The sequence below is a fragment of the Bos grunniens genome, chromosome 8 (assembly GCF_055505025.1).
Source record: "Bos grunniens cultivar Pamir isolate PY7600 chromosome 8, Bosgru_T2T1.0, whole genome shotgun sequence".
Lineage (NCBI taxonomy): Eukaryota > Metazoa > Chordata > Mammalia > Artiodactyla > Bovidae > Bos > Bos grunniens.
Genome location: NC_141172.1, coordinates 12,070,288 through 12,082,899, shown reverse-complemented (window position 1 = coordinate 12,082,899; position 12,612 = coordinate 12,070,288). Strand labels below are relative to the sequence as shown.

The following is a 12,612-nucleotide window of genomic DNA, read 5'->3' as shown; positions in this document are numbered from 1 at the left end:
TCCAGCTGAGCTAATTCAAATCCTTAAAGATGATGCAGTTAAAGTGTTGCACTCAGTATGCCAACAAATATGGAAAACTCAGCTGTGGCCACAGGACTGGAAAAGGTCAGTTTTCATTCCAATCTCAAAGAAAGGCAATGCCAAAGAATGTTCAAATGACCATACAATTGAACTCATTTCACATGCTAGCAAGATTATGCTCAAAATCCTTCAAGCTAGGCTTCAGCAGTACATAAACTGAGACCTTTCAGATATACAAGCTGAATTCAGAAAAGGCAGAGGAAACAGAGACCAAATTGTCACCATACTCTGGATCATAGAAAAAAAAATAAATTAAAAAAAAAAGGACACAATCTACTATAGCATCTTCATTGATTATGCTAAAGCCTTTGACTATATGGAGCACAATGAACTATGGAATATTTCTAAAGAGACGGGAATACCAAACCACCTTACCTGCCTCATGAGAAACCTGTATGCAGGAAAAGAAGCAACAGGTAGAACTAGACATGGAACAACAGACTGGTTAAAAACTGGGGCAAGAGTACGTCAAAGCTGTGCATTGTCATTCTGTTTATTTAACTTATATGCAGGGTACATCACACAAAATGCCAGGCTGGATGATTCACAAGCTGGAATCAAGACTGCCAGGAGAAATATCAAAAACCTCAAATATGAAGATGATACAACTTTAATGGCAGAAAATGAAGAAGAACTAAAGAGCTTCAAGATGAAGGTAAAAGAGGAGAGTGAAAAAGCTGGCTTAAAACTCAACATTCAAAAAACAAAGACCATGGCATCTAGTCCTATCACTTCAAGGCAAATAGATGAGGAAAAAGTGGAAACAACATCAGATTTCATTTTCTTGGGCTCTAAAATCAATGCAGATGGTGACTACTGCCACAAAATTAAAAGATGCTTGCTCCTTAGAAGAATACCTATGACAAACATAGACAGAATATTAAAAAGCAGATATATCACTTTGCCAACAAAGGTCCATATAGTCAAAGCTATGTTTTTTTCAGTAGTCATGTATGGATGTGAGAATTGGACCATAAAGAAGACTGAGCACCAAAGAATTGATGCTTTTGGACTGTGCTGCTGGAGAAGACTCTTGAGAGTCTCTTGGATAGCATGGAAATCAAACCAGTCAGCCCTAAAGGAAATCAACCTTGAATATTTACTGGAAGGACTGAAGCCAAAGTTGAAGCTCCAATACTTTGGCCAAGTGACGTGAAGGGCTCACTCACTGGAAAAAAAGATTCTGAAGGTAGGAAAGATTGAGGGCAAGAGGTAACAGAGGATGAGGTGGTTGGATGGTATCAATGACTGAATGGACATGAGTTTGAGCAAACTCTGGGAGATGGTGAAGGACAGGGAAGCCTGCTGTGCTGTAGTCCATGGGGTCACACTGAGTTGGACATGACTATGCAACTGAACAGCAATGATTTTCTCCAATTTCTATCTTGTCCTATGCCTAAAATATTCATACAACCAATAAACTAATCTTAAAAGCCTCCTACTGTCCTGTCATTCCCCGAACTGTGTGTACAATGTGCCCTTCTCCCCTTGACAACAGTATTGCATCCAAACACATCCCTCTCGTTCCATTCAGTTGTGCAGCATTATTTTCACACAAAATGCACTTTTTCTACTCCTTTCTCTCGCTCTTCCACTCAGTGATGCCTTATGTATTATTCCTCGTCTACTACACCATGAAAACCAACACTGTCATTCCTGTTTTCTATCATCTTTTCATTCTACAAGGTTAGACCTCACATGAGAGTGCCTGTCATGCAGTTTTCAGTTAGGGTCATTCTGCTTCAGATATAATGCTACGCATTCTATTTTCCAAGCTAATGAGACATAGTAATAAAGACGATAAATCCATTCTCTTAAGCATATACGTTACTGTATTTCATACCCTTTTGTTTATGTCACTGTTTCAATTTAAAATCTGTTATCAGAATATAACCTTTAAAAATTGTGAACCACCCTGCTGCACATCTGAAATATATGATATTATTCATTAATTATACATCAATTATGCAATAATAAAATTTTAAAAAATCCATCTAATTTTGAAAGCTTGATGTTGCTATTAAAATCTCTCATTCTGTACGTATGTGGGCTTCCCTGGAGGTATGTATAAACTCCCTGCCGAGGAAATGGATGAAATCCAATTATCTCACCTTCAGAGCAGAGAAGTGCTGGTATCTCCTCACTGGACCGTGGGGATCCAAGACAATGCTGATGACAAATCTAGAAACGGATCTTGGGGGAAAGATGATGGATTCAGGCATTCACCACAGACAAATAGGCCAATTCCTGACTGAACTGCCTAGTTTTGTTTAAAGATTGAAGTGTATTTTAATAAAGAAGCATATATTGATGCCAAAAAAAAAAAAGAATACATTTGATAGAAATTCAAACTCTCCTACCCTCAATTATATCTTTTAACTCACACTAAATGCATTAGACATCTATATTTAATATTTTTAAATTGCAAAGCCAATTCACATTAAATTTATACATATATATATGAAATATGAACTTGATAGTGATAGAACTATTTTACTTCACTTCTAATTCAATGATTTATTAGTACATAAAATACAAAATTCTTAGCCAATCATTTTAACTGTAAAACACTTTATAGAATCTCAGCTTATCTTTAAGCAGTCATTTATTTAATTTATATTTACCGTAGCTTATTTAGAAGTGGCTTTTAAAATCAGTAATAGTAATTTTTCCAAAGTTAGTGAAGAGATAATTTAATCATTGTTCATTTAATAATTTTTAGCACCAGATTCATAATATATTTGTATATCTATAAATTGGGAAAGGAGTATGTCAAGGCTGTATATTGTCACCCTTCTTATTTAACTTATATGCAGAGTACATCATGCAAAATGCCAGGCTGGAGGAAGCACAAGCTGGAATCAAGATTGCCAGGAGAAATATCATTAACCTCAGATATCCAGATGACACCACCCTTACAGCAGAAAGGGAAGAACTAAAAAGCCACTTGATGAAAGTGAAAGAAGAGAGTCAAAAAGTTGGCTTAAAACTCAACATTCAAAAAACTAAGATCATGGCATCTGATACTATCACTTCATGGAAAATAGATGGGGAAACAATGGAAACAGTAACTTTATTTTGGGGGGCTCCAAAATCACTGCAGATGATGGTTGCAGCCATGAAATTAAAAGATGCTTGCTCCTTGGAAGAAAATCTTTGACCAACCCAGAGAGCATATTAAAAAAACAGTGACATTACTTTGCCAATAAAAGTCCATCTAATTAAAGCTATGGTTTTTCCAGTAGTCATGTATGGATGTTTGAGCTGGACTATAAAGAAAGCTGAGCGCTGAAGAATTGATGCTTTTGAACTGTGGTGTTGGAGAACTCTTGATAGTCCCTTGAACTGCAAGGAGATCAAACTAGTTAGTCAATCTTAAAAGAAATCAGTCCTGAATATTCATTGGAAGGACTGATGCTGAATCTGAAACTCCAATGCATTTGTCACCTGATGCGAACAACACACTCACTGGAAAAGACCCTGATGCTGGGAAAGACTGAAGGCAGGAGGAGAGGATGACAGAGGATGAGATGGTTAGATGGCATCACCAACGCTATGGACATGAGTTTGAGTAAGCTCCGGGAGTTAGTGATGGACAGGGAAGTCTGGCGTGCTGCAGTCCATGGGGTCGCAAAGTCTCACATGACTGAGCAATCGAACTGAACTGAACCAACATACATTGTATTGATTTTAGTTAAACTAATTTTCTAATATAGTTTATCTTTCCTTTATGTAAATGTTATTTTGTAATCTAGAATACTGATATATTCTCTGTCTAAAATATTTTTAAAAGTTAGACAATTTTTGTTTATTTTGCCTTATATTATACAAAATGAACACACACGTAACTTTCATATAGCTTGATATGTTATAAATGCAATAATATAAATGATGTATATTCCATTTATCACACCATTTCCAAGCTCACTCTTTTTTATGTTTTTATTACAACATTAAAAAACTGCTTAAATCAAAGACAACATTAAAACTCTGAACCATTTTTATGTCCATGCAAAATTAATGAGCATTTCATAGTTACAGAGGTTACCATTTGATTAGAATCTGGCAATTCTATGGTCTGATCAAAATTAGAAATAAAATAAAACACTATATATTGCCAACTAAAAAATCTCACTGTGGACTGTATAGTAAGATCTGTACAGAGATGACTTTTATGAAACTTTGTTATTCAGCATTAAAATGAAATGCTAGGTTTTTCAGATGATATGGATTTTCGTGTCTTTACACAGTGACTCTTCTAAATTATACTGGATAATTTTATGTATCAATACTGTCTTCATCTACATACATACATGATTATGTCATGTTATAAATTTACAGAAAATTGTACAGAATAGTGTGTCAGTACTATTTCTTCTTATGTTGCTGAAAACAATAATTCTATTTTTCTGAAATTTCAAATATTCATTGTGGCTAAAAATAAGTTTACAAATTCAGCTTTAGAAATATACTTGCTTAGTGTACACACACACACACATATATACACACACACATAAATTTTACTTAAAAAAAAAAAGATTCCATTACCTTGGTTTCCTGTAAAACTAGATGCCTAAGCTTATTCTGGAATTCCCAGGTGGCGTTAGTGGTAAAGAACCTGCCTAACAAATCAGGAGATGTTAAGAGACGTGGGTTCCACCCCCAGGTCAGGAAGATCTCCTGCAGAATGGTATGGCAACCCACTCAAGAATTCTTGCCTTAAGAATCCGATGGGCAGAGGAACCTGGTGGGCTACAGTCCTGGGATCTCAAAGACTTGGACACAACTAAAGCGACTTAGCAACAAAAAGCAACAAGTTCATTTTAAAGTTATTTGGGATTCTATGATTTCATGATTGCCTCACTAATTTACAGGGAAAAACAAATCGGCATATATAATTTAAATCAATTGCATAACTTGGAATAGATTACTCCTTATTTTGTGATTATGAAGGTTATTTTTCAGGGTGATATATGGAAAGTGCTTATCATAATGACTAGTCAGCAAAACATTCAATAAACAATTGTTCCTCTGATTGCATCATTATAGGGTAACTGAATATTTTTGTTAGCAAGGTAAAATCTACATACAATAAAATATATAGGTCTTGTATTCAACGTGATGACTTTTGAAAATAGTGTATAGCCATGGAATCACCAGCTGAACTTGGACATCAAATTTTCTATCATTTCTGGAAATTCCTTTTGCTTCTATCCCAGCAATCAAACCTCCACTTAAGGCAATCACTATTCTAATTTGCCTTTTTAACTCTGAATTCTTCAAGATTTTCTTTATTTGTCAGCCTATTGATTAGCACATGCCTAGATTTTTAATTCTTTCCATTTAACTTCTACGGAATTTGGTGATTTTTGGTTAGTGTGGAGATTTTTGTGTTTTTTATCAGATGTGGGAAATAATTGCACACTACTTAAAAAAACACTTGCTACATTATTTCTGTCTTCACTCTAGAACTCCTGTGTTATAAAGCATGATCATTGACTATATATTGATTTTTGTTAGTTTTTAGTCTCTGTTCCTCAGAATAAGTATTTTTTATTTATCTATCATCAAGTTTGCTGACCCTTTCTCCTTCATCTACAATTTCCTGTTAGTTCCATCAATATTCTTCTAATTTATATATTAATAATTTCACTTTTAGAGCTCTTTTGACTGTTTATGATTTACATTTACCAGCTGAAATTCCTTTGTTCATTCATCATGGCACTTTTTTTTCCTTTATTAAACATGTGTATAAATTCTAAAGTTGGTGTGTACTAACACTGAATAAAAATGGAAATGAGGAGAAAAATAAAAAATGAAAATGTAAATTAAAAACTCAAACTGAGATATACTTTCTTGACAATACTAATTCACAATCTACCATTTGTAATTTTAGAAAGTATGCAGTTTAAAGGAGAATAGCATTACTAAGCACTGTTAATTAAACTTGAACGTAACAGTATGTTATGGTAAGGACAGATGTTTTGGTGAAGTATGGTAAGGGCGGATCTATGGTAGTGTTTTCTGTCATAAAAGGATCTCTTTCTTCACTGACATAGGATTAAGACCAAACATAACACGGAAAAACCTAGGATCTCCTTTCCCATGGTTATAGTTTGTGTTCTCAAAAAGGCCCAGTTCTTAGAGATGTTCTATTTTGAATACCAAAACATTTTAGGAGAAAATTACAGGACAAAATCATTCTCACTCTAACATACACATCTCAGTTTCTAAACACGTTAATGCAAGATAAAAGGAAAAATAAAGAAAAATGTCTTTTGCATTGTATATCACCACAAAGAATTTCTGCTAAAGTTACTTTTTGTTGTAAATATTAACATAAGAGTTAGTTTAACATATGTTGCTAGATCATAATTTAGTCTAACTACAAGGGAAATAAGTAAAATGCATCAATTTTAAATGGACAGTCTCATTTTTTACCTATTTTCTATACTCAGCACAAATAAAGTTTTCCTGTAAATATAAACAATACAGATATCATGTTGCAAAATTCAGCATAAGCTCATGAATCTTAAATTCACGTACAGCTTTCAAAAAGTTTTCTCCATTTCATAAAACAGGCACCTAAGTTTGAAAGTGCTGTTACACTCAAGAAACTGAGTATAACAACTTACTCCATAGAACCTTCATTGCTAGAGTTATTCAGAAGCATGAGAGAATCATAATTATATAACTATTTACTCACGTACTAGTAAAATTAATTATTTTAAATATCCAGGTTGCATACTCTGTATCAACATTTGTTCTTTTTACCTCTGTCTAATTGAAGTTGGAAATTCGAAATAATATGAAGTACAACTATACTATTCATACTATATTTAAATATTGTCTCTAATCAGTTGCTCAAACTGGGAGAAAAAAAATTCACAAATGGGAATGAATCTGCCCTTTAGGAATCCAAAAGCAAAGCAAAAAAAAAAAAAAAGACTGAAAATAACTGAAGAAATATACAGAAGCTGAAGAATCTACTGAGGCCATATGTAAGCAATCACTTAGCAAATGAAAAGTAACCTGGAACTCCCCTGGTGGTCCAGGGGCTATGACTCCACTCCCATTGGTTCAATCACTGCTCAGGAAACTAGATACACAAGCTGTAATTAAGAGTTCATGTGCTGCATTTAAGATCCTGCATGCCACAACTAAGACTCGGGACAAATGAATAAGTATTTTTTTTTTTTTTTAAAGAAGAAAAAAAAAAAAAGAGAGAAAAGTAACCCACCCAGATAAATTTCAGAAACTCCTATCACACAGCTTTACATGGCTCCTTAAACTTATCAGGGTCAGCTTCATGGATATGTGACTTATGCTGTGGCCCAAGCCCTGCATTCAAAGGTCCTGCACTTGGTTTAATACTCTGCTTTCCTCAATAAATTAAACTCTTAACCATCTAGCCTTTGAATTGTGTTTTGTAAATGAAGTCTGTTCAGACAGTGAAGCAAGAACATATGCAGAGCACTGTATGTATAATACGTGTGTCAGCTACAGAATGGTAACTGTAGTTCCTTTTCCTCTCCATTCTTTCTTACTGCTACTGCTAAGTCACTTCAGTCGTGTATGACTCTGTGCAATCCCATAGACGGCAGCCCACCAGGCTCCCCCGTCCCTGGGATTCTCCAGGCAAGAACACTGGAGTGGGTTGCCATTTCCCTCTCCAATGCATGAAAGTGAAAAGTGAAAGTGAAGTCGCTCAGTCCTGTCCGAATCTTAGCGACCCCATGAACTACAGCCTACCAGGCTCCTCTGTCCATGGGATTTTCCAGGCAAGAGTACTGGAGTGGGGTGCCATTGCCTTCTCTATTCTTTCTTACTCATCAATATACTGAAGGTTGGATGCATTGGCATTATGCACATGAATCAAGAAATATAAACAGGTGAGTTAATGTGTGGAGCATTTTTAAGGTTCTGAGAAGAAAACAATACATGTGCATGTATGAGTGACGGAATACAAATTTTGTAATTTGGTTATTACCCGTAATAAGTGAAATGCTTTTATATTACCATTTTAAATTGCTATGGCATATCATCACCCTATTTATTTAACTTCTATGCAGAGAACATCAAACAAAATGTTGGGCTGGACGAATCACAAGCTGGAAATAAGATTGTCAGGAGAAATATCAACCACCTCAGAGATGCAGATGATACCACTCCAATGGCAGAAAATGAAGAGGCCCCAAAGGGCCTCTTGATGAAGATCGAAAGAGGAGAGTAAAAAAGCTGCTTTAAAACTCAACATTTAAAAAACTAAGATCATGGCATCTGGTCCCATCACTTCATGACAAATAGAAGGGGAAAAAGTGGAAGCATTGAGAGATTTTATTTTCTTGGGCTCCAAAATCACTGTGGATGGTGACTAGATCCATGAATTTAAAATTTGCCTGATCCTTAGAAGGGAAGCTATGACAAACCTAGACAGTGTATTAAAAAGCAGAGACATCACTTTGCTGACAAAGGGCTGTACAGTCAAAGCTATGTTTTTTCCAGTTGTCATGTACTGTTGTGAGAGTTGGACCATAAAGACAGTTGTGTGCATGCTAAATCATTTTAGTCATGTTTGACTCTTTGCGACCCTTTGGACTGTAGCCCACCAGGCTCCACTGTCCATGAAATTCTCTAGGCAAGACTACTAGAGTGGGCTGTCATGCCCTCCCGCAGAGGATCTTCCCAACTGAGGGATCAGACCTGTGTCTCATATGTCTCCTGCTTTGGCTGGAGGGTTCTTTACCACTAATGCCAGCTGGGAAGCCCTGTCTCTGTTATTGGATATTGGATACTTTTATTGGATACTTTTTCTTACATTTCTTTTAATACCCCTCCTACTGGATTCCCTGGTTATTTTTCTTTCTGTCTTTTAATATTCCATAATGCCATCAGTGTTACTGTTTTAAAATGCAAATTCAAAGAATTAACTCCTTAGCTCCAGTGGCTCTATGTTGCCTGCAGAATGAAGTCTGCACACCATACAAGGTTTCTCACTAGCCTGGCCTTCCTTCTATGTTCAAGCTCGTATTAGAGTTTGCCTCTTTCCTCAAATCCCCCAAGTTCCAGCAATAACAAGTTGGATTAGCCATAGTTTCTTATGTGTCCTTTTTGATTTGCCTTTCCCCCATCCCCTACCCTCTGCCCTTAATATTCTGACATTCTTGATTTTCCTTTATGAAACTGGTTACATGATATGAGCAGAGGCTACATAGAATAGTGAAGAGAATAGGGACTAAATTATGATTACCCAGGTCATCTTGCATTCACTACTTGTAGGACACTGATTAAATCACTTAACCTCTGATCTACAGTAGGAAGAGACATGCTGATGGCCAACCTATGATTCCCTCTATCCTTGTGGAGCTGTAGGAGGGAATATTTGAGCTCCATTGAATTGTCTTGGAAACCTATTTCCCTTCAAACAAGCCAATGACATTTACTATTGGGAAGATATGACGAGTCTTTGGGAAAAAATTATAATAGACTATACTTGGTCTATCTTGAGTATCTTTTGACAATAAGCTTGGAATTTATGGATTGATGGGACATGACTGCATGGAGAATGAAAATTATTCATGAAGATCTTTACTATCCATATGACAACTAGAATACATCGCTGAGAAGCTTTGAAAACTTATAATACAAAACTCACTTTAAGAAAACTGTTCAACAAGCACAGTAAAATGATCTTTCCTTGGTTACACCTAAACCAAAAGTGTCCCAAAGGGGGATAAAGGGACAGTTAGGAAACTGCATCTTCAGATTTGGCACCTCTGGAAAGGAATGCTTCGTGTCTGTCTGTTTCTTGTTTGTATCCTTTGAATTATTAGTAAAGTGTGTTTGGGGGCTGGGTATAAGAAGCTGCGATGCTATGTTGACAATCCAACACTTTGATGTAAACACTGGCTTATTTTCTTTAAGGCCTGTGAGTCTAACATATAATGCATTCTTCAGCAAGCACAGGGAGGATGAAGATAAAGAGGATAAGCTGTTATCACGATATTTTTCCCATGTGATTTGAGGAAACCAGTGTAGTCCTTAGAGAACTAACTAAATGGAAAGACAGAAATTACAAAGCAAACAGAAAGTCAGCACACATACCATTTCTTGGTCATTATTAGCAGCTCTATTAACATCATCTAAAGGAGAAAATGTAGACTTTGAAAGATTTTGAAAAAGAAACTGTCTTTTTCTGATTACTATAAACACTTAATGTGTTCCCTTGTTCACTTAGAAGACTATATTTATGAGCTAAGTAATCCTATTATGACCATGATTTCTGCAGTCTATTTATGACTATTAAAGTTGCTGTGTCAGTTGACTGTGAAAACTGATAAGCATCTTTACTATTGTGATTATGTAACTATTACTCACTTAATGCCACTGTATCATCATTGGTCAACAGAAAAATAATGGAATTCTATATTACCAAAATTACCTCTTAATAGAAAAACCTGTGATCACTTTCTAAAATTCAGATGCATATCAGAATTATCTTGGGATTTTTTTTGAAAAATAAAAATGCCCAGGTACAGCTGTTTTTTATTTAGAGCTCCAGATGCACATTTTTAAACATGTGCAGCCATGTTTAAAAATATCTGGACTATATGATGATCTTTTACTTTTATCTAGTTTGTTTCACCTTTTCTATTTTATATTCAGTGTTCCCATTTCATTTAGTGTATGATTCCCAATTGCTCCAACATTTTTTTGATGCTTTCTCAAGCCTCTATCAAGCATAGAAAACCTTTTGTGTGTGTGTGTGGGTATATATATAATATGTATAATATATTTATTTTATAACATTTATGCATTTTTGCCTAACCAAAAAAATTATGACATTTTGATTTCACTTGTTTGATTTAATATGAATAGAATGCTAGATTTCTGGTTAAAAATAGATATGCAATAAGCAACAAAGGTTTACTCTATAGCACAGGTAATTATAGTTAATATCTTATAATAATGTATAATAGAAAATTATTTAAAAATAATAAATTGCAATCCCTATCAAGCTACCAACAGTATTTTTCACAGAGCTAGAACAAATAATTTTACAATTTGTATGGAAATACAAAAAACCTCGAATAGCCAAAGCAATCTTGAGAAAGAAGAACAGAACTGGAGGAATCAACCTGCCTGACTTCAGGCTCTACTACAAAGCCACAGTCATCAAGACAGTATGGTACTGGCACAAAGACAGAAATATAGATCAATGGAACAAAATAGAAAGCCCAGAGATAAATCCACGCACCTACGGACACCTTATCTTTGACAAAGGAAGCAAGAATATACAATGCAGAAAAGACAATCTCTTTAACAAGTGGTGCTGGGAAAACTGGTCAACCACTTGTAAAAGAATGAAACTAGAACACTTTCTAACACCATACACAAAAATAAACTCAAAATGGATTAAAGAACTAAACGTAAGACCAGAAACTATAAAACTCTTAGAGGAGAACATAGGCAAAACACTCTCCGACATAAATCACAGCAGGATCCTCTATGACCCACCTCCCAGAATATCGGAAATAAAAGCAAAAATAAACAAATGTGATCTAATTAAAATTAAAAGCTTCTGCACAAAAAAAGAAACTATAAGCAAGGTGAAAAGACAGCCTTCAGAATAGGAGAAAATAATAGCAAATGAAGCAACTGACAAACAAGTAATCTCAAAAATATACAAGCAACTCCTGCAGCTCAATTCCAGAAGGATAAACGACCCAATCAAAAAATTGGCCAAAGAACTAAATAGACATTTCTCCAAAGAAGATATACAGATGGTTAACAAACACATGAAAAGATGCTCAACATCACTCATTATCAGAGAAATGCAAATCAAAACCACTATGAGGTACCATTTCACACCAGTTAGAATGGCTGTGATCCAAAAGTCTACAAGCAATAAATGCTGGAGAGGATGTGGAGAAAAGGGAACCCTCTACACTGTTGGTGGGAATGCAAACTAGTACAGCCACTAGGGAGAACAGTGTGGAGATTCCTTAAAAAACTGGAAATAGAACTGCCTTATTACCCAGCAATCCCACTGCTGGGCATACACACCGAGGAAACCAGAATTGAAAGAGACACGTGTACCCCAATGTTCATCGCAGCACTGTTTATAATAGCCAGGACATAGAAGCAACCTAGATGTCCATCAACAGACAAATGGATAAGAAAGCTGTGGTACATATACACTATGGAATATTACTCAGCCACTAAAAAAATACATTTGAATCAGTTCTAATGAGGTGGATGAAACTGGAGCCTATTCTAGAGAGTGAAGTAAGCCAGAAAGAAAAACACCAATACAGTATACTAACGCATATATATGGAATTTAGAAAGATGGTAACGACAACCCTGTATGTGAGACAGCAAAAGAGACACTGATGTATAGAACAGTCTTTTGGACTCTGTGGGAGAGGGAGAGGGGGATGATTTGGGAGAATGGCATTAAAACATGTATGAGATCAGATCAGATCAGTCGCTCAATTGTGTCCGACTCTCCGAGACCCCATGAATCGCAG

General features: G+C 35.5%; 1 long non-coding RNA gene across 3 annotated transcripts in view; it reads right to left on the bottom strand.

Moving 5' to 3' along the window:
- LOC147366672 (uncharacterized) overlaps nucleotides 1-12,612 on the bottom strand; it is a 384,117-nt gene that overhangs the window by 276,684 nt on the left and 94,821 nt on the right. Inside the window, exon 2 of one of the 3 annotated variants that reach the window (XR_015168922.1) lies at nucleotides 2,193-2,274. The exons of the other annotated variants lie outside the window; for them this stretch is intronic. This is a non-coding gene — a long non-coding RNA (uncharacterized LOC147366672). The remainder of the gene's footprint in view (nucleotides 1-2,192; nucleotides 2,275-12,612) is intronic. 3 annotated transcript variants of the gene reach the window in all.